Genomic DNA, 22,360 nt, shown 5'->3' on the forward strand with positions numbered 1-22,360 from the left:
AGAAGGGCCTCGAGTGCGTGCATTTTGAGATTTAGACTTCTGGCATTGAGCAGCATTACCCTTAGTTTTTTTCCTTTTTGTGTTCTAGGGTGGTAGGTTTAGAATTTGAGCCTTGCCTAAAAAAGGCACTATGGGGGTGGCAAGAGCCTTTGCCAACATCCGGAATCCCAGGGGTGACAGGTGCAAGCCGTCCCTTGCGAAGCAGCGTGGCTTGTCCAGCATGTCATCCCAGGCAGACAGACATTGGATCCCCTTTGAATGACACCAGAGTTTAAGCCAATTGTTAAAGCTGATCATCTTATCTCTGTATTGTGGCATCATTCTTGGTGAAGGTAGGATACTGCTCAAGGTCAGGGTCATACCTGCCTGGGCTACATAATCAGAGAGCTCCTCAATGTCTCTTTTCATGTAGTCCAAGGAGGTACGTCTCAGGTCGTTTACACCAGCGTGGACAATGACTGAGTCGTATTTGTACCTGCTGTTGAGAGACCTGAGTGCTTGCGTTATGTGGCGGATTCTAGCGCCCGACAGGCAGCTTACTGTGACCTTCTCCTTACTCAGTCTGGTGAGCGGGACGTCAGTGTGTCTGACTATGGAGTCACCAATGACTAGTGTGTCTGGCATTGTGTTTGGCCTTAAGGGCTGTGACTGTTTGACACTCTGACTGTGAGGTCTATGTGTTGCAGGTGTTGTGTTCTGAGGTGGTGGTTGTTTGGGTGTCTGCTTTGGTGGCCTCTGCTGTTTTGGTAGATTTTTGATCAGAGCCGCCGAGTATGTCTTTGTGTGTTTATGTGTATGATTTGAGGTTGTGATGGTACTATGTGAGACTGGGTCTATAGTGTGTGTGGTAACCTTCTCCTCCTGACTGGTCTTGCCAGTCCTATTATCTGCGCTGCCACCTCTATCCCCTCACTCCTAAAACTGACTCAGGATGCTTTTACAACGACTGTGTAATGGATGAAAAGGAATCACCTAGCACTCAATGCCTCTAAAACCAAATTAATGTTATTCACCCCCTCTAAGGTAACTTCTTTCAGTATAAACACATTCTACATCTCTAGTCAAAATAATGTACCTCTGGAACTGGTGTCTGAGACCAAGTTACTTGGGGTCCAAATTGATAGCCAGCTTAAATTCAACTCCTACCAACAGTTAAATATAAAAAAAAACATCAAAAACTAGGTATGCTTTACCGACAAAATCATTACCTTACACCTGCTACCAAAATCACCCTCTCTACCTCATTTCTTATCCCCTCCCTTCTCTATGGAGCTCCACTCCTAACTAATCTACAGACCTCTCTGAAAACACAACTTTCCTCTTGCCACAACAAAATTGCCAAGTTCACTACCAACCACAAGTCCTATACCCACCACTGTTCCTCTCTCCAAAACTAAAATGGCTAGAGCTACCCAGTTATCTCGCATATACTCAACTAAATCTTGCACATAAGCTCATTTTCAACCCCTCCGTCTGTCCCTCCCTTTCATCAGCCTTTAAAATGCACCTTCCTGCTAGAGTATTAAGGTCCAACAATCAAAATCTATTAGAAGTATATAAACCAACTCATCCCCCAGGCAAAAATCTTCTGTCTTATGGCCTTGCATGCCTTTGGAACTCCCTACCACCTTCCATTCACACCACCCCCAACCATTTTATATTTAAAAGATCTCTTCACTCACATCTAGTATCCCAGTGGGAATGCTCTTGCTCCCACCCCACATAACTAACACTTGCAAACTCCCTCTTCCTTCTTCCACTGTTTCCTCCTGCAACTTTCCTTATTATTCACCCTAACTCATACATATTATTATTCCTACAATAATTGGAAAGAATACACTAGGCCACACTTCCTAAGTATTGCTTCCTAATATGTTATTACTTCTCAGTATTTTTGTGCATTGCTTCCTAATATGTTATTATTTCTCAGTATTGTCATGAAATGCTTCCAAATATGTTATTTCTCAGTACTTTTGTGCTAAATTTCCCTTTAGTCTGTATTACCTATTAATTTCATCACTAGACTGTATTCATTCTAGTTTTTGCTGTATTATTTGCAAATTGTTTTTTTTTTGTATGTTTAACTTCTGTATAATGGTATTATTTGTACATCTATTATGAATAACCTACTTAGTTTTGGAGCTTTTCTCCCCAGGACTCCATTGAAAATGGGTTCATTTGGCCCAATGGACTATCCTGGCAAACCAACTGCAAATAAATAAATATAAAAAATAGCACTTTCCATTTATGTCACAAGAGAAGTTCTGATCCCTGTATCCGTTTTTTTCTGGTGCTGTTAATTTTGCACCTGTGCAAGAGATCCATCAGAGCAGGGTTTGAGGAATCCCTGTAAGCCAGGCAAACATCTCCTTACTGCAGCCTGTAGGAGACTGAATACAGAGACAGAGCCTTTTGGTGATCAGTGTAGGACAGGGTATTCAATCCCTGAATTCTCCTGGTGAGAAACCTTTGTAGCCATTCAACTATTGTAAGCATCTGGCTAGATACATGCCAAAGGGGACATTGTATTCAACGATAGGTCTGATAAGGGCAGAGTAGAGTGTTACTATAACTTCCTTGGACATGGATACCATCCCCTTACCTATAATATGAGTGACATAGAAGGATTTTGTTATTGTCTTAGCTGTGTGTTGCTGAAAGACCAGATCACTGTCTATATACCTTCCTAGTTCCCTTACTACCTTCCTAGTTCCCTTACTACTGGTTCAACTTTTAGGGGCGGTTTATCAGTGGAGAAATTAACTTGGGTTGACCCTTTCCCAAATGGCATTTTAATCCATTTTTTGGCACTGAGTTTTAGGCCATGACTTTGGCATCAGTCATTTGCAAGATGTGGTGATCTTGGGGGGGCTCTATAATAGCTTCCAACTTACAGTCATCTGCATAGAATGTGTATCTCTAAAACGCTACACTCTTAGATGAACAAGATCTTACATAAACCTGATCAACTGCCACTTCACTATTCTAGTTAGAACATAAGCAGAGAAACTATTTGGTAGTTGCAGGCTCATTACAAATTCCCAAGCTCTGAGTTTAGCAGCATTGTTGGTGACATTATGTTATGACTCTTGTACAAACTGCAGATGTACTTTATTAATAAAAGACAAACTAAGAATGCTTTCAAATCAATGTATCCGCCATACACACAGACTCAATTTTAAAAACCACCAAGGTCACATGTATAAACACATGATCAAGCATTTAAAAAAAACAAGACAAACATCACATAATAAAATATATAAATTTCAACTCTTATATCATTTCAAATTTAACATAGGTTTTAGGCTGACAGTTTCATTCTGTCCTGGAAAACTGGCTGCATGAAACCTATTGATCCATTTATATTCATATTCTTTGAATTCAATATTGTTTTTTGTCATTTTTTAAAGGATCTTGCATTTATCCACTGAGCTGTCTTTCAGTTTGTTTACATTATGAGTTGCTTTGAAAGGTAATAATCTGATAATCTGATTTAGCCTGAACATTGCAATGCATTCCCTAGATGTATTTCAAATGAGGTCTGCATCCTAAACGTGAATCTAAACACATAATATGAATACAATGACATCTGATTTCCAGCAATGTATATAGAGTCAATTGTGAAATGGGCTCACTTTTCTCCTACAGTTTGTCACTTATTAGTGGAAAAGCTGAAAAGTCTTTCAAATCTTAAACACATTTTACACATTATGGAAGAACCACTGTTACAAATTCTACCAAAACAAAAGACATACGGGATTCTTAAATGACTAAAAGACAAATCTTAAGAATTAGTATTTATTGAATTCTGTGTTAGATGTGCAGAATATTTCTAAAACAAGGTAGAGAGATGAAACCTGTAGCAAGGACTTTGGATATCATGGAAGTAGTAGTCACATTAATATGCTCCTTCTTTAGATTCTTGATAGCGAGTATTACTTTATTTTAAATGAGCTACAGGGGCAATAGCTACATCAGTCCATGTATAAGAAGGTATCACACACTACTATCAGATGTTCATTTATCTTAAATTTTACAGCTAGCATAAATTCATTCAATAAAACACATGATCAAGCATTTAAAAAAAACAAGACAAACATCACATAATAAAATATATAAATTTCAACTCTTATATAATTTCAAATTTAACATAGGTTTTAGGCTGACAGTTTCATTCTGTCCTGAAAAACTGGCTGCATGAAACCTATTGATCCATTTATATTCATATTCTTTGAATTCAATATTGTTTTTTTGTCATTTTTTAAAGGATCTTGCATTTATCCACTGAGCTGTCTTTCAGTTTGTTTACATTATGAGTTGCTTTGAAAGGTAATAATCTGATAATCTGATTTAGCCTGAACATTGCAATGCATTCCCTAGATGTATTTCAAATGAGGTCTGCATCCTAAACGTGAATCTAAACACATAATATGAATACAATGACATCTGATTTCCAGCAATGTATATAGAGTCAATTGTGAAATGGGCTCACTTTTCTCCTACAGTTTGTCACTTATTAGTGGAAAAGCTGAAAAGTCTTTCAAATCTTAAACACATTTTACACATTATGGAAGAACCACTGTTACAAATTCTACCAAAACAAAAGACATACGGGATTCTTAAATGACTAAAAGACAAATCTTAAGAATTAGTATTTATTGAATTCTGTGTTAGATGTGCAGAATATTTCTAAAACAAGGTAGAGAGATGAAACCTGTAGCAAGGACTTTGGATATCATGGAAGTAGTAGTCACATTAATATGCTCCTTCTTTAGATTCTTGATAGCGAGTATTACTTTATTTTAAATGAGCTACAGGGGCAATAGCTACATCAGTCCATGTATAAGAAGGTATCACACACTACTATCAGATGTTCATTTATCTTAAATTTTACAGCTAGCATAAATTCATTCAATAAAGCAAACAATGCATGGTTGTGCCAAGTGACTGTCACAGGAAGTGGAAGATGGGAATCTAATTCTGATGGTAGAAGTCCTTGTTTATGTACTGAAACTGATAACAGAGGTGCAGCCAGATGAAAAAGACATGAATGACTTAGGCGGGCTGACTTCCATCCATTGAGTGGATGTGATGCGAGTGGCATGCTGTTCTTCATGATCACAAAATGTACCAAACTACAAATGTGTTGTTCAAATATATTCATGCAAAGAAGTAATTTTTTCCACATAAATGAGTATAACACTGGAAACAATCAAACATTTTTATGCATGTGTTGAAAGTCTGGTCAGTAACATAATCCAAAGAAATAATCCCAGAATTACATCAAGAGGACACCTCACTCTGAAACACAAATCAAAAGAATTAAACATTATAGACACTAGGTATCCTTCTGGAAGGACTTGCTTATTTTGCATGAATCCCATGCATACAGACCTCAAGAACTTCGAGAACTTGATTATAGAACAATTTACACTTGAGGAAGATGATAGCATGATATATCTTTCATAGCAAACAATAATGTGATTTCATAAAAAAGTGTTTTTGTTTTGCCTGGTGATATATGCAAATAAGGAAAAATGTAACATTTATGGACAATCTATTTACTATATTTGATTGCCAGATATGATGGATGATATCTCCCCACAACTTCAGGGCAGAATAAATTGATACTGTATGCCATCGTAATGCTTTTCCTATTTTTTCCCAGCACTAAACTCTTTGAAGGTTTAACTATGTTAAACTAACAAGCTGAAACTTCAACTCTTTTAACAGAGCAATAAAAGACTCATCTCCATGAGAGGTCTTCTAATTTCACAGTCATTTAGTTATATCTATTAACCCCTCAGTTGCACAACTACATAGGGAAAAGTATTCTAGGCTGAATTCAGAAAGGCTTATCTTGAGTGGAAGTCTTAACAATTGTTTTTCTGTTTATGTAAGCCTTTCCGATTCTTAGACTACATTACAGCTGAAATTTTCCATTAGCAGGTGACTCAGCATGGAGTTTATCTCATTGGTAAGGTGGAAACCTGGTGGAGGTGTGCTCTGGCCTGGTAATGTGAGCAGCTCCTGATTTATGCTGCTGAATGACTCAAAGAATCACTCACTCATATACATTTTTACTGTTGCAGGAAATAGTGAACATCATGAAAAGACAGTCACCACCCGTGGCAAGGTTGTAGTGCACTTAAGTTCAGTGAAGTGGTGGAGGTGGGAGGTGTTGCTGTCTATATGTTTGTGGATGTGTATATGTGTGTTTTGTGTGTATGTCTTTGTGTGTGTGTTTGCTCACATCTGTAGGGCATGAAAGAAGCTTCATGAATGCATGTATAAGTGTGACTGCTTGGGTGGTCTAAGTGTGTGTGTGTGTATGTGTGTATGTGTGTGTGTGTGTGTGTGTGTGTGTGTGTGTGTGTGTGTGTGTGTGTTTGTGTGCTTCTGAGTGAGGTTGGCTTTGCCAACACAATGCATGAGCTGCTAGGAAGAACATTATTGCTGTCAGGTGTGGCAATACTAATATAAACAAAAGTGTGATAAAGAGACACGCTAATGAGCTGATAATTAGGTCTCTTTCACTGCAGCTACAGCTGTATCTGAATCACATTTTCTCACAATCTCGGTAATTGACTTACCTGGACTAGGTAATTACTACTACAAGTGGTGAGCATTTTTCTGAATCCTACACTCTGAATCTCTGATGGAGAATAAGTAGAAACATGATCACCAGTGCCTCACTACAGAAGAAGTAATCAGAGAGCTCCAACTGGGGAGCAGAAATCAATGAGATGAAACTCTCCCACTTTACACTTTTCCAGGTGGAAAATAATCTATATTATAATACAGCAGTTTTTTTTGTACTTAGCCTTGGCAATAAGAAATGTTGTCTGAATGATGTCATTTAGCACCTACTGTCTAAAAAAAGACTGTGCATGAGCATAGCCAGGAATACAGAATGTGTGCCACAACTTATACTTCTAAACCTTAATGTTATTTTGTGCAACAGGATAAGCTAGAAAATAAACTTAGAAAATTTCATATTTATTACAGTTTGTGGTGATATATTTTGTTAAATGGTTCAAGCTTCTTTTTTTTTCAACAGTGAGGATTACCAGCACAGAAACTTGTACTCCATGGTTTGGCGTGGGTTCTACACTTGTTGGAGGAACCTAGCAAGTCAGAAATTCTTACTAAACATGTTCGTGTGCTTAAGCTTTCTCTCTTGGCTACCACTAAGAACAGGACACCATGTTATATAAGACAAATTATTTTTTTCTCCAAGTTGCTGTTGAGCTAAGGTACATTTTTCCTTTTCCTCCTGCTATATGCATCTGTTTCGATCATTATCAACTTAAATCCATGTCTAGATATACATCTGGTTTATTACTGCAATGCTTGCAGCACAGATTTACACAATCTTTCTAAACCACTTGTTAAACCACTTAGTTGGTAATTTCCAGCTATCCCTCTTATTTTTAGTAAATCGAACAAAGACACTAATGCTTGTGATACTCTGTATTACTTAAAAAGGCATTCGAACACTTGGAAACTATGCATCACGGCCATTTAGAATTTTTCAAAATTTTGTGATCATAATTTTGGTCTGCTCCTCATAAAATTTGTGGTCTTCTGGGAATTTGCTGTAAAGTGAAGTAAATAAATAATGACATACATTTAAGTATCAGACTTCATATCCTTCAGAAAGTGCATGCTAATACAGACTCTGTTATTCTAGTTACTTCCTAAGTTTATAACAGCAATATTTAATATCTGTCCCTATTTTTGGGCCTTTGCCTCCCCTCCCATTATTTTAGGATTTGCCCAGATTACTTGTGCTAAGAGAATGAAAGGTATTTTGGCTATATTACTTATCACTGTTTAAATCTTGTACATGAGTTTTGTTATGTATATTAACACAACTGAAAGCTTTCTCTTTCAGTTGGAAGTTAATTTATTAAACGGTAACTATACGTATTTGTTTATAAATATTGTGTAAAGATTTTATAGCTCATTAGCCTTTGTTAAACTGATGTTAAAATGTATGTTTCATGTCATTTGTTGAACTTGTTGATTCTGTCTTTGTCAACAGAAAAAGTTTTGACAAAGAAAGTGGTGTTAGTTTTTCTTTTATCTTGCTTTTTTATTATTATGTATTTAAAAATGTAGGTAGCTAGATTAATGCAAGATCCTTTTCAGTGATAACCCAGACTATTAGAAGAGTGCACAAGGCAGAGTACAAATGTATTAATATATTCCGAAAGTGCAAAGCCATACAGCCTGTAAATTGTAGAAAGAGTAACACTGTACATATAATACACTGCTAAGGAAACTTTTACATACTAGATGCAGAATTAAGTTAATCTCCATAATTAACACCGATTTCCAGATAAAGTAACAGTTACAGCTCTAACAGATGTATCAGCAATGCTAACAGTTACTTAAAATAATTAACACTGATTTCAAGATAAAATGATATTCACAGTCTGACAGACTACAAAGGCAATACTGTTTTTTATTTTTATATAAAAATACTAAAGAAATGTCAGCTGAAATAAAACAATGGAACCCTTAAGTAATAGATACCAAGCTAACTATTTATATATGTATACACAGACACACACAGACACACACACACACACACACACACACACACACACACACACACACACACACACACACACACACACAAATAGTTAGACAGATAGATATCTGTGTGTTTGTGTGTGTGTCTGTGTGTGTTTGTGTGTGTGTGTGTGTGTGTGTGTGTGTGTGTGTGTGTGTGTGTGTGTGTGTGTCTTCAGCTGATATATTACAGATGTCATCTCCCTACCAGTCCTAGCCCCCTGCATCATGTGTAAGTCATTGAATACAACCAACACCCTTTCCTCTCACACTTTATTTCCTATACCATATAACTGACTAGAGCCATATATTCCCTATCTGTGCTTCATCACCCCACAATATATGTATACTTAATGTAATCTGTTGGAATGGGAGAATTCTGAATTTTATTGTAATGCCTGCTTGCATTTTTATTTGTGGTAGTAATTTCTAGCTTTGAAGAAGATGGCATTCCTTCCAAATGCCTTTTCCACATTAGTGGGCATTGTGTTCGAACAGCGTATTGAGGCACTAACTATGTTTCTGGTAGCAGAAAGGCTGTGCTAAACTATCAGTCTTTTGGAGCCTAGTCAGATATTCAGAATACATTAAACCCATGTAGTGATCCAAAAATTTAGTTTTAAATTCATTGTATCTAACAGTAAAAGGTCACATGTGTCAGTTAAGTGACTGGTTAAACATTAACTGCAAAGACTAGCCACGCAGCTTTAATATTAAAAGTAAACATTGACTAGGGGTGTGTGTGTGTGTGTGTGTGTGTGTGTGTGTGTGTGTGTGTGTGTGTGTGTGTGTGTGTGTGTGTGTGTAAAACCATTAATGATCAGGCAGACTAAATTAAGTTTTAAGGCTGAAAACTAAAGGCTTACATGCATGGTACAGGTACGGTGTGAAAAGTCTTAACAGCACTTGTTCTGATGATGCTACACAAAATTATGCATTTTCCTGTATTTTGCTTGGAATGATATTATCAAGCTCTTCTGTGCTTGTCAAATCCATTTAAAGCAATACTCCTCAAATTTAGTAATTCATGCTATAATATGATTTATTATTTATATGTGAGCGTTGATTTGTTTAATTAACAGCTGCTGACTAGATAATGCATAACAAACAATAACAGACATACTAGACATAGTCTGGGAATAAGGCACAAAAGTATTTTCACTGAACAGTAACTATCACAGCATATGCAAAAGAAAATTGCTAATAGTTCAATGAGAACTTTGCAGAACGATCAGAATTTTAAATATACGCTGTCATTAAGGCAATCATATTTATAGTCCACATTGTACACTACTTTAAAAAAGAATCGTGTAAATTAATTCTAAAAATCTTCAGCCCTACAGGACATTCCTATTGAAAGGAATCATAGGTATAAGAATCTGAATATTTGCAAGGGCAGTTTTTACTAACATTGTTACTGGTATAAAATATCCTAGTATGAATATGCAAAGATAAGACTAAGCAGTAGTCTCACACATAATATTTACTTAATGGTAGTATATACAATATTTGAGCTTTCTTTAACCTGTTTACTTTGGGGGTACAAAGCTGTATCCATTTCCACATTGCACACTATTGTAGAAAATTAAAAAAATTGATGACAGTTTCAATATTGCTTAAAATACCCTAGCTCAAAAGTTGTAAAACCATTTCATTTTAGCTTAGAAGCAAATTAATGGCTTAGTAAATTCTCCTTCTCAAACCTATGCCACAAAAACTTTAAAAAGCTTTGTATGTCTTCTCAAAGTACCCTCTGCTCTATCACTCATTTCCAGAAGGAAACAGACAGCCATAAATTATAACATTTAAACATAAGTAATATTATTCAGAAATACAACTCCCTGTTTTTCTACAAAACCTATTTATTTTCTGAGAAAAATGATGACTTTTCATGAAATGCAGCAACCCTTCTGCAAGTAGTTTACAACCTGCTAAATTAACAAAGAAACAGACAATTTGTGCTTAAATAAATCAACATGCAAAACATGCAACAGACATGAAAATGACCCAAGAATTTCAATACGCTATTCCAGCTAGACAGCATGCTGTCCGCTTTCCATAAAATATGCTCCTTTTGTTTAAACAAGAGTAGACAGCTTTAGAAACAGTTCACTTATTTCATTAACTATATAACAGATGGTGCAAACTTAACAAAACTATTTGCATTTCTAGGAGACAATACTGCACTCACAGCAAAAATGGTGCTTTACACAATGCGTTGAACTCTTCCATCCCTCAAGAAATAAAGCAGAAACTTTGCAATGCTGTAACATTTGAAAAAACTACTTTCATTCCCACCTTCAATGTGCTCATTTCTGTCTCTAACGTCACACACAAGTATTTAATACCATCCCCACCCACAAATGATTTCTAAAACAAAGTGGCAAAGTATCCAACAAAATTGCTGGCGTTCATATTTTTAACATTCCAGCTTCCCACATGCAGAATTAACACCCAATGCTGCTCACTGATGGAAAATCCTTGCTCCTAGTTAACAATGTGCAAGTTCTCAAAGCAACTTTAATGCTATTTCTGTACAAAATATCAATTTTAATAGATGACTAAAATCATCACAATGATATTTTGGAGAATAAAGGGATTAGTACTGCTTTGGTGAAATATAACACAAAGCCCTTTACATATTTGAGTATCAATCAGCAAAGTGTGTGTGTGTGTGTGTGTGTGTGTGTGTGTGTGTGTGTGTGTGTGTGTGTGTGTGTGTGTGTGTGTGTGTGTGAGTGTAGAAATGTGTATATATACAGACAAAAATAAAAGATGGCTGTTAACGGATTTAGTACATTTTACAAATTTCTTTTTCAAAGTTGATGTTTCTCATTGGATTGCTACAGATTCTTTAAAAGCCTATAATCAATAAACATATCTGTGATGTCCCAACACTGGACCAGTAATCAAGAAGCCTCAATCCTTACCACTGGTACCAGTGTGGGATGTACACTGAGAGGATAACAGGTACTCACACTATTTCCAGATGCAGCTCTCTACATCAAGTGCAATTTCCCTTAAGAGCACACCGGGGCTGGTTTCTCCCTCTTTCTCCAGATTCCCAGTAAGACTCCCACTGGCACAGCTATAGAGTTGAGATCTCAGCTGAGTTGCCAAACCAAGACCTCCAAACCATCTCTGTCCAACCAGTGCTTCATGTCCCTGCCCAAGTAGCTGACACACGCACACTCTTTGAGGTTTGATTTATACACACACACACACACACACACACACGCACATACCTGGGAAAAGCTGGCACAGGTTTACTAGCTATGCCCCCTGTTGCCCAGACTATAAGGAAGTTATCACTCCCACAAGCCAAATATCTCAAATATCACTGCTGAACTAGCTTGCAGAATGATATAATTTTTTGTCATCTGTATTCTAATCCCCAGGCCCAAAACAACCATTGATGGCAGCTGGTAGCATTTAGCATCTGTCTGTAAAAATACATAGACAAGGGCTTTTCTTCAAATCTTTGGCAAATGCTGGAAGTCATAAAACAATAAACATTTCTAATACCATACAGAAAACTTCTCAGACCAGACATTGTCTGTAGCTGTCATAAAGTAACTTAATTTCAGCTATTTTTCTGAAGTTTAGCTGGACTGAAGTTAACCTGTATTCCAGTTCCCACTGTTAAAATATATACATTTAAACAGTTACAATAGTGTATGTACATCTGTTGTCTTCAAGCAGGGTACAAACAGCACTTTGCAAATATCTTCAAGCAGTTTGATATACACATTACATACAGTTCTAATATATTTGTAACCCAAGCATCTTGTATATATCATTGATATTCACAAATGACATATAGTTATTTACAAAATTCCAGATAGCTGTGCTGGCAGTATCCCCCTTTGTCACAATGCAATTGGGAAAAAAACAATATGTAAATAAATAAATAAAATAGTGCTCTAGTTGAGCAGAAAAGTTATTGCCTTAATTTGTTACTTTCAAATATTTTAACTTTGTGTTGTCCTACATTTTTCCTTTCCATAATCAATGACCACTTTGAGCATGATGTATGCCATGGCTGCAAACAGTGAGCTCTGCTATGAGCAGCATGTGTTTTACAGCTTATGCTTGAAATCTATGTCTTTTTTTTTATTTATGATTGGCTAGTCCACCCCCCATTTTGACATACTTTTGTATGGTATGTCTGACTTGCTATTAATATTCCTGTACATTATAATCTTACTGGTTACTTGATACATTAAAAACTTACTCTTTACTTGATACATTATATCCTTAACAATAGTTGTATGGTAACTTCCTATTAGTCACCTGCCTGAAGAATATATTTTGGTAGGCCTCACCTTGTGGTGACAACATATATTTTGTTCAGTCTTTTTAACCTCTGGCAGTCTTAAGTCTCCACATATATACAGTAAATTGGAATGGAGTGATTTGTCTTAGCTTATCTTCTTCTGGAAAGTTTTAAATTCTTACAGCATTTTTATGGCAACACTCCTGTTTCCTTGTCTGAGGTATCAGCCATGTTTAGCTTACTTGTTTTGGGTTTTGCTTTCCTTGCTTGGGACTAACTACATTTACCATTAGACATTATCATAGTTTATGCTGCTGTCATTTTAAAATGCAGTGTGTCTAGCTTTCATCCCTTACGGTAATCTGATTATCAAAATGCCTCCCTCCCCCTTTGATTATTTTTTATTTTATTTTATTTTTACATTTGTTGACCGGGCTAGTCTAACTCGATATATGTCCATTTTCAGTAGAGACCCGGGGAGAAAAGCTCCAAGCATTAACAGTGACAAAGTTTACAATATATCAAAAAAACACTTAAAATCACAGTACAGGGGCAACATTGGTCAAAAGAAAAATTATACTAAACACAATAATAATATTGAGAAAGACGCAAAGGAGAGAAGAGCCTTTTATTTTATCCTCACACTTAGAAGGAAAGTGTAGTGACTAGAATTAGAGGTCTAGGTTAGTGGAGTAGAGAAAGAGGTGAGTGCAGGAAGGGGAAAGAGATATCAGTCTGGGTTTGCACATGGACAAAGCCAGTGAGTTTTAAGATGTTCTTTAAGATGTTTTTTAAATAGAGAAGTAGAAGCAAGGGTTGATATTTCAGAAGGTAGCTGATTCCAGTTTTTACCTGCTGTGTTTGAGAAAAGTGAGTCACCAACTTTGTTGTTAGATTTAATCGAGGAAGCTAGGAGCTTATTAGCAAAGTGTAGTGTAGCCAGATTTTTGTATGGTGTAATCATATTAGTGAGGATAAGGGTGTTGTTGGGGTGGTGTAGGATCTTTTGGATGATAAGTAATTGTTGAAAAAGTATATGGTTCTGTAATTCTAGCCATCCCAGTTGTTTGACGTTGAGGCAGTGGTGAGTTTTAAAGGGGGGAGCAAGTGATGAATCTTGCTATGCTATTATAACAGATGAAAAGTTTGGAGAGGTTGTTTTTAGATAGGTTAGTATACATAGCAGAGGCATAGAAAAGGGTAGAAATAAGATGGGTCTGGGCAATAGTTTTTTCTGGCAGAAGGGGTAAGGAAGGGTTTAATTCTATAGAGGGTCCCAAGTTTTTTATTAGCAGACTTTATAGTGGAGTTAATGTGGTCATCGTAGTTGTGGCGATTATCAATTGTTACACCTAGTAGGTGGGTTGTGGTATCTGGGGTTATGTTGGTAGCATTGTTAGAGGTTATTGAGAAGAATGGATGAGGTGATTTATGAGTTGGAGTAAAAAGCAGTAATTTTGTTATTTTGGGATTTAGGAGGAGGCAGTGTTGCATAAACCAATTTTCAGCATTATGGAAAACAGTTTGGGTGAGGGACTGGAGAGAGGCTATGTTCTTAGCTGTACAGATTAAAGTAGAGTCATCTGCATATTGAATGCAGGTGGCTTGTGGAATGTTTGTGTATAGATTGTTAATAAATAAGGAAAAAAGAAGGGGACCTAGTATAGAGCCTTGGGGTACTCCAATATTTACTGGAAGTAAAGTAGACAGATTTTTATTCCAAAGTACTGCTTGCTGTCTGTTTTCCAGATAAGACCTAAACCATTGTAATGCTTCTGGATTGAGTGAATTGGCTTTCAGTTTGTCTAGAAGTAAGTTATGGTTAACCATATCAAAGGCTTTTGACAGGTCAATAAATAGTGCAGAGGAAAAAGAGTTATTGTTACGATTTTTGTTTATAGAGTCGGTGAAGGATAGCAGGGCAGTCGTTGTGCTATGGAATGGCCTGAAGCCATGTTGGCAGTTTGCCAGTGGATTATTTTGTAGAAGGTGGTTAAGTAGTTGTTTGTGAATACATGTCTCCATTATCTTAGCTATTGGGGAGAGTAAGGCAATAGGCCGAAAGTTAGAAAGCTCAATAGATGATCCACCTTTATGTAGAGGGATGATGTGGGATACTTTCCATATGGTAGGGATTTTGCCTTCTGAGATAGTTCTATTAATAAGGATAGAGATGGGATAGTCTATGGCTTTTGTGGCAATTTGTAGGTATTCAGCTGGGAGACAGTCAGCAGAAGGGGTGCTATTAATAAGGATAGAGATGGGATAGTCTATGGCTTTTGTGGCAATTTGTAGGTATTCAGCTGGGAGACAGTCAGCAGAAGGGGTGCAAGGTTTCAATTTTTGAAGGAGCCTACAGATAAGAGATGTAGGTACAGGTTGTATTTGAAAGGTAGGAGATTAAGTCTTAGAGGTATTTAGAGGGGAAGCAGTAAAAGGAGATAAATAATTAGCTAGGGTTAGACTGGCTACTGTGAAGTAGTTATTAAAGGCATCAGGAATCTTTTTGGAGTTAGTTTGGTTGAATCCTGCAGGGGCAGGAGTAGTAGAGTGGCCTGGCTGAATAAATTTGTTAATCCCCAACCAAAATTTTTGTGGAGTTTGTTGACTGGTTTGTTGGAGGTGAAGGTAGAAGTCTTTTTTGTCTCTAAGAATATCTTTCTTGGCGGCATTTCTTAACTGTTTAAAGTGGAGGTGATCTGATGGACATTTGGTGGCTCTCCATTTAGCCCAGATTTTGTTTCTGAGGAGCATCTTTTGCCTTGTTTGTTTTGTGAGCCATGGGGCAACTTGGTTCTTATTCTAGAAGACCGATAAGGTGCATGGGAATCTAGGATTTGAAGAAATTTGCTATTAAAGTAGGTCACTGCTTCATCAAGTTCAAGATGAGTCATAGGTGACCAGTAACAAGCCATTACCATTGTCAGTTATGTAAAATAGTTAAGTACTTATTTAACCTATTGTTTTGCATAGATCTATCATACTGACAGCCCTATCAACAAACAAATACTGCTCTTTAGCTGACCTCCTTTACTACAAATTGTGATGCCCATGCACTGGCCCAGTAATCAAGGAGCCCCAATCCTCATCACTAGCACCAGTGAAGGGCATGCACATTGGGAATGATAACAAGTACACACACAGTAAAGTACAATTTCCCTTAAGACCACACAGATATCACAGTCAGTCTGGGGCTGGTTTCTCCCTTTCTCTCCAGATCCCCAATAAGACTCCACACTGGCACAGCTATAGGGTACAGATCTCAGCCTAGTGGTCAAGCAAAAACCTCCAGCACCCTCTCTGTCCAACCAATGCTTCGTGTCCCTGCCAAGTAGCTGACACACACACACACACACACACACACACACACACACACACACACACACACACACACACACACACACACACACACACACACACAGACACACACTTTAAGATATGAGTTATATACAAACACACAGACACTCCTGGGGAAGGCTGACACAGGTTCTCCAGCTATGCCCCTTTCTGCCCAGGCTATAAGGTAGTAATCCACTGCCACCAACCACTATTTATCAGCTACTAAAAAGCCCCTTACCAAAGGGTGTCCAATTTTACTGTGCAATATTATCCAATTAGTAAGTGTGACAAACAGCAAGACTATTAGAGTGGCTTTGATCAGTATCAACAAATACATGCAAGTATTCTGGAGATTAAATTATATTTAACAAAACAGCCACAGTAGAAAGGTTTAAATATTTAATAATAAATAATAAAAACACAAGACAATACTCATTAATTAAACACAATGACATTACCTATAGAGTTCAGAGATCACAGGAAAATGCTTTAAACCAATACTGTAGGATAGTCTGACATAAATATAGAAAACAGCTAGACTGATCTTATTATTTCTATCTATCTCTAAGAGAAATACTAAAATCATGATCCTACTTATACAGAGCAAGCAAGTGCTGGTGACTGGATGTTCTTCAGACAAAATCCAAAATGTTCATTTCTCTCTCTCTCTCTGAAAAAGTCTTAAATTGATAACTGCTGAGTCATTTCACATTACATCATTTGTGACACTTCTCTCTTTCCCAGGCTAACAGAAACTCAAAATTTACATTTCTTAGTAAGCTGCACATGGCCTGAAAGCCACAGCAATAAAATACATTATACATGTAAAACCTTAGTAATTATCTCTTAAATCAAGACAATACAAAGAATTTCCTGGCCCAAACATACTGTCTCTGAGCTTGAGATCAAACAGTCATACAATGCTTGACTTATCATCTTTCTTCCAGCAGAGTGCACATTGGTTACATTTTTGAAGCTCAGTACAACTTATAGTTTAATCAAAACATGTAGTTCGCTTTACATTTGTAAACCAAGCCTGTGGATTATATTAATATTTACAATGACGTAGAATTATTTACAAAATTCAATCTAGCTAGGCGCAGCCTTCACACAAATCATTATTTTGATAAAGCTCCCATCTGCTTAGCATCCTTGCCACAGTCTGAGAGGATCTTGAATAATCCTATTGCATCCTTGGCAGATAAAAGATTTATCTTACTGTTTTTTACTTTATTTAGCTGCTATTGCTGCCAAATTTTGCACTTTATATCATTTTCAAGTACCCTGATATTGTAGTTCACTGATTGCAGAGAACTGCACTTTGTTGCTGTGTAATTTTCTAATATGTACTTTTTTTGGTGCTTAATTGTTGTATTCCTGCAATTTTTGCTCTGCTAAAGGGATTCTACACAGTTTCCTTTGTTTGAAGACTCTGTATAAATCTGGCATGTTTGCAAAGCTCTTGGGTGATTCCCACAGGGCTTAGCAGCTCTAGGTGTCCTCACCTCCACCTCTGAAGTGAATTTCTAGCATCACATGCCATCGAGGCTCAAACTAAGTACTTGTGTTTAAAGACTGCACTTGCAGAAGCTTTTTTAGTGATTGACTACTCATTTCTTGTTTTATTTGTGCATTTTTCTGTATTTAAGGCCAAAATTACTGCATTTGAGAAAACTGTCTTGCTGATGCTCTGATTGACTTGAAATTGCCTTGTTTGTTAAAGTTGATGTTTGGTAGTACTACACTGTCAGGCAATCTTTTTGTGCTTTCAGATGAATATGACTGGCAAATTCCATCTAGTAGCAGTAGTTAGTTAGCTTGTCTACCCAAGAAGGAAAACACAGAAGTTTAACTATAAAATTAGTACTAGGACTGTAACCTGGAATTAGTGATGCATTGCACAAAGTTAAGCACAGAACAACTAGCTTGTGTGTCAGATAGCACCAAAACCACACCATAGCACTATCTAATATCACATCCTAGCACTATTCTACTTTAGTCCCTAACCCTAGAGACCACCCTAGGAGACAGCTGTAAAACGCAGTCCTCAGATCCTGATAGGCCACACTAATACAGGTTTGGACAACATGAATATGCAATTTCCAAATATTCTCATAGCCTGCTTGGTAGATATGGGCATCATGTGGCCATGTAGCAATTGTCTCATATTCACTAACAACCCAACACAGTATGTGAGAAATGTATATACACAATTTCCTTTGAGGCAAAAATCTCTCATGCAAACACGGTTTTCAAGAACTCACATACACACACTGCATCTGCCATCATAGTGTCCACACACATAGGCCATCTTATGTTGGGGCACTAAAAGCACTGTCTCCAAACTGAAAACACCTTCTAAGCCTGAAAATAACAATAACAGAAAATAAAAACTAAAACAACCCAAACACGGGCAGAGAAACTCCAATTTAATGACACAACAGAAAACAGTAAATCCCATAGACTAAGTGCTTTCACCATTCATAAACAGCTTCTTCAGAGTTAAATGGGATATAAACAACTTGATTCAAATAGTTTGATATAAGCAAAGCTCACCAATCATATACAATGACATCACATTCAATTGATTTAAAACACACATGATAGGAAAGCTGTTTAATCATAGTCTTACCTCTGGATACGTACCCAGGGAGTGGCGCACTGCAACTGTGGTCCCACTTCACAAAGGCGGTGCCTCCACCGACCCTGGAAATTACCGGCCCATTAGCTTGACAAGCCTTATCTGCAAAGCCATGGAGAGGATCATAATGGACCTCATAAATAAAGACATAGGGAATTTGCAGACTTTGGATCCATCCCAGTTTGGCTTTGTCAAAGGCAGATCATGCCTTCTAAACTTGGTTGACTTTTTCGAAACAGTCACCAAAGCCATTGATGAGGGAAAGGCAGTCCATACAGCCTACCTCGATCTGGCGAAGGCCTTCGATACAATACCCCACTCGGGTATCATTGAAAAACTCATCAGCTTAAATGTTAACCCATACATCACAAGATGGGTTGCAAACTGGCTGAGTGACAGAACCCACAGGGTCAGAGTTGCTGGCGCCATGTCAGACTCAAAGCCTGTCACAAGTGGTGTACCACAGGGCTCAGTCCTGGGCCCACTCTTGTTTGGCATCTACTTTTCCAAGTACAAGCAAACACAGGAGGGTTATGGCTGACAAAGTTTGCAGATGACTGCAAACTGGGCGCCATAGTAGAAAACACATCTGACACAGATATCCTTCAGAAGGGTCTCACAGAAACGGATAACTGGTGCCAGAGCCATGGCCTAAAGTTAAATGCCAAAAAATGCATAGTCATACCCTTCGGGAAAAACAAGGTTACCCCTAGCTACCAAATAGGTGGCAATCCACTGAGCACAGAACAAGTTATCAGGGACCTGGGGACCCAGGTTGATAGTAGTCTGTCATTCGACACCCATGTAGCTAAAGTAGTTAGGAAGACCTTCTACATTGCCCACCTTATCATGAAGGGATTCTCATCTAGATCAAGGGAGGTCATAGTCTCCCTATACTCATCACTCATCAGACCAATGATTGAGTACAATGCCCCATTCGAATGTATCTGACCCGACACTTGCAGCAGCTGGAGAGGCCACAAAAGTTCCTCACCAAAAGGATAAAGGGTCTCAAACATCTGTCCTATGCTGCCCGACTGAAAGAACTCCAGCTCTATTCAGTCGCCAGCTTGCTCAGAGGTGACCTTTGCCTAACATACAAGGCCATGTCAAACCCAGATTTGACGAATATGCTTCACCTCAAAAAAATCTAGATCCGTCAGAGCCACAAGGGCGGGAGACTTAAACCTCGACACGGCTATTAATAGGACGTGCTGGAGGGATAGATTCATCACCCAAAGACTCCCTATGCTGTGGAATAAAATCCCAGTATATGTGAGGCAGAGCACCTTGCTGGCCTTGTTCAAGAGAAATCTTGACCAATGGATGGGAGATCGCAGATATACCCCAGGGATTACCTCAGTGTCACTGCTCGACAGAGGCACAGCAAAATAATGGGTATAGTTCCCCATACTAAAGGGGTGGCGTAAGCCACAAAACTATGGGCTAGGCTTGTAAATGCCCTCGGGCAGATAGCCTAGTATGAACCTATGAACCTATGAACCTATGATTACTAAAAACAAGTAAACCTATAAATTCTACACACAAATCACACATAGCACTTGTACAGGTTATATAACCATTTAGGTTAAAATATATATAATAAATATATTTGTATATAGCAAATGAATTAAACAATACAATTAATAACCTACCTTATATAGCCTCTGCCCTTTTTTTTGTTGTTGTTGTTGTGTCTTTTGGCTTATCCTGGTTAGGGGTTGCCACAGTGGAACTCCGGTCCGTTAATGTTTGGTAGTGGATTTTTACGTGCAGAGTTACCAGACCTGACGCACAACCTTCAACGAAGGAATGCCCATTCACACATGCCTCCACACAGAAGACGCTCTAGCTGAGAATCAAACGCGACAACGTATTGCTGTGAGGTGACAATGCTACCGCAGCACCACTATTGGTAAAACTGCTATGTTGTCATTCAAACCTAAGGGGGGGGGGGGCATTAAGCCTAAGTTGCTATTTGATCTCCATATTTTCTACTTTTAATTTGTCATCACCTCCCATTTACATGGCAGTACCCTGTCTATCACAAAAAAGATAAATCTGTTAAAATTAGTACAGGTTGTACTGTGAATATATAGGGCAGTGTGCAGATTTTTAGATTTGATTGCTCTCACATGTTCCGCTATTCTGTCTCTTAATCTATGTATAGTCTTGCCCACATAGAAACTATGACAACTGGTGCATGTAGCAACATACACTAACATAAGTAGTGTTGCTACATGCACCTCCCTGGGCAAGATAAAGTGCGGTCATATCCATAGATGGAAACATAAGGGTCATCATTAATATATCTGCAAAATTTGCATGATCCACACTTGTACATTATGGACCTCGTTTGTTCCGTTTAGAATCTTCAGGAATGTTTTTAATATTTCTACCTCTGCTATAAACAACCCTTGGCTTGTGTCCCAAAATATTTTTACTGATTTCATTGACACCCATCTGTCAAGTGTTGTTGATAGCTGTCAATAAGGATGGAGCAAGATAGTTGTGCCTCAGGATCAAAGCACTCACATTGTTCGTTTCCTTATTTGTAGGATTTTTTACAATTTCAGAACATAATATAGGCTGAAATATAGTGTTTCTCTTGTTAAGTACCTCATGTCTAACTTTCAATAACAGTTTTAGGGGATAACCCCTTTCCAAATGAAGACAAGATGATCAATTTCAACAATTGACTTAAGTATTGGTGTCACTCAAAGGGGATCCAATGCCTGTCAGCCTGGGATGACATGCTCGACAAGCCATGATGCTTCGCTAGGGATGGCTTGTACCTGTCACCCCTGGGCTTTCGGATATTGGCAAATTTATTTATTTATTTATTTGTTTCAGTTTGATTACCGGGGAAGTACACTGGGCCAAGAAGTGACAATTTTCAGTGGAGGCCCGGGGAGAAATACTCCAAAAAAACAGTGCAATACAATAGGTTTACAGAGTATTGAAGATAAGTACAGGCATAAACTTCATACAATTAAGAATTTCAAAAGCAATACAGTAAGGCAATACAAAATCTTAAGGGTTGTTAAACGTAAAATTCAAGCAGTCAGGTTATACATAGCGTAAATGTGCATCTCTTTTTTTTTTTTTTTTTTTACAGAAGTGACATTTACAAAATTTGCAAACTTGGAGTTTAGAGAGAAAATTACTTAATCAGAACATCAACAGTTAAGTCTATTATGGAAGAGTAGTAATAAAAGTTTGGAGAAAAAGAGGAGCAGAAAAGTTTGGAGGAAAAGAGGAGCAGGGTGTATAGAGCTCAGAGGGGAGAGAGGGGAGGGGCAAAGGCTCTTGCTTCCCCCATAGTGCCTTTTTTAGGCAAGGCTCAAAAGACAAACCCACCTCCATAGGTATCACAAGGGATAAGAAACTAAGAGTAATGCTACTCAATGCCAGAAGTCTAAACCTCAAGATGCACGCACTTGAAACTCTCCTTAGCATGGAGAACATCGATATCTGTGCAGTAACAGAAACCTGGTTCAAGTCTCCCGAGAGCACCCCAGCAC

The 22,360-nt window shown here is 37.8% G+C and overlaps 1 protein-coding gene across 2 annotated transcripts in view; it reads right to left on the minus strand.

Annotated features, from left to right (window-relative positions):
- The window catches only part of LOC122808018 (beta-1,3-galactosyltransferase 5-like), a 555,231-nt gene that overhangs the window by 420,316 nt on the left and 112,555 nt on the right, over positions 1 to 22,360 (minus strand). The window contains exon 1 of one of the 2 annotated variants that reach the window (XM_044079014.1): positions 10,772 to 10,887. The exons of the other annotated variant lie outside the window; for it this stretch is intronic. The gene's annotated coding sequence lies outside the window, so the exon portion shown is untranslated. Of the gene's footprint in view, positions 1 to 10,771; positions 10,888 to 22,360 lie in introns of those variants that run through there. 2 annotated transcript variants of the gene reach the window in all.

This window comes from Protopterus annectens, chromosome 1.part1 (assembly GCF_019279795.1).
Source record: "Protopterus annectens isolate FY-2018-M chromosome 1.part1, PAN1.0, whole genome shotgun sequence".
In the NCBI taxonomy this organism is placed as follows: Eukaryota; Metazoa; Chordata; order Ceratodontiformes; family Protopteridae; genus Protopterus; species Protopterus annectens.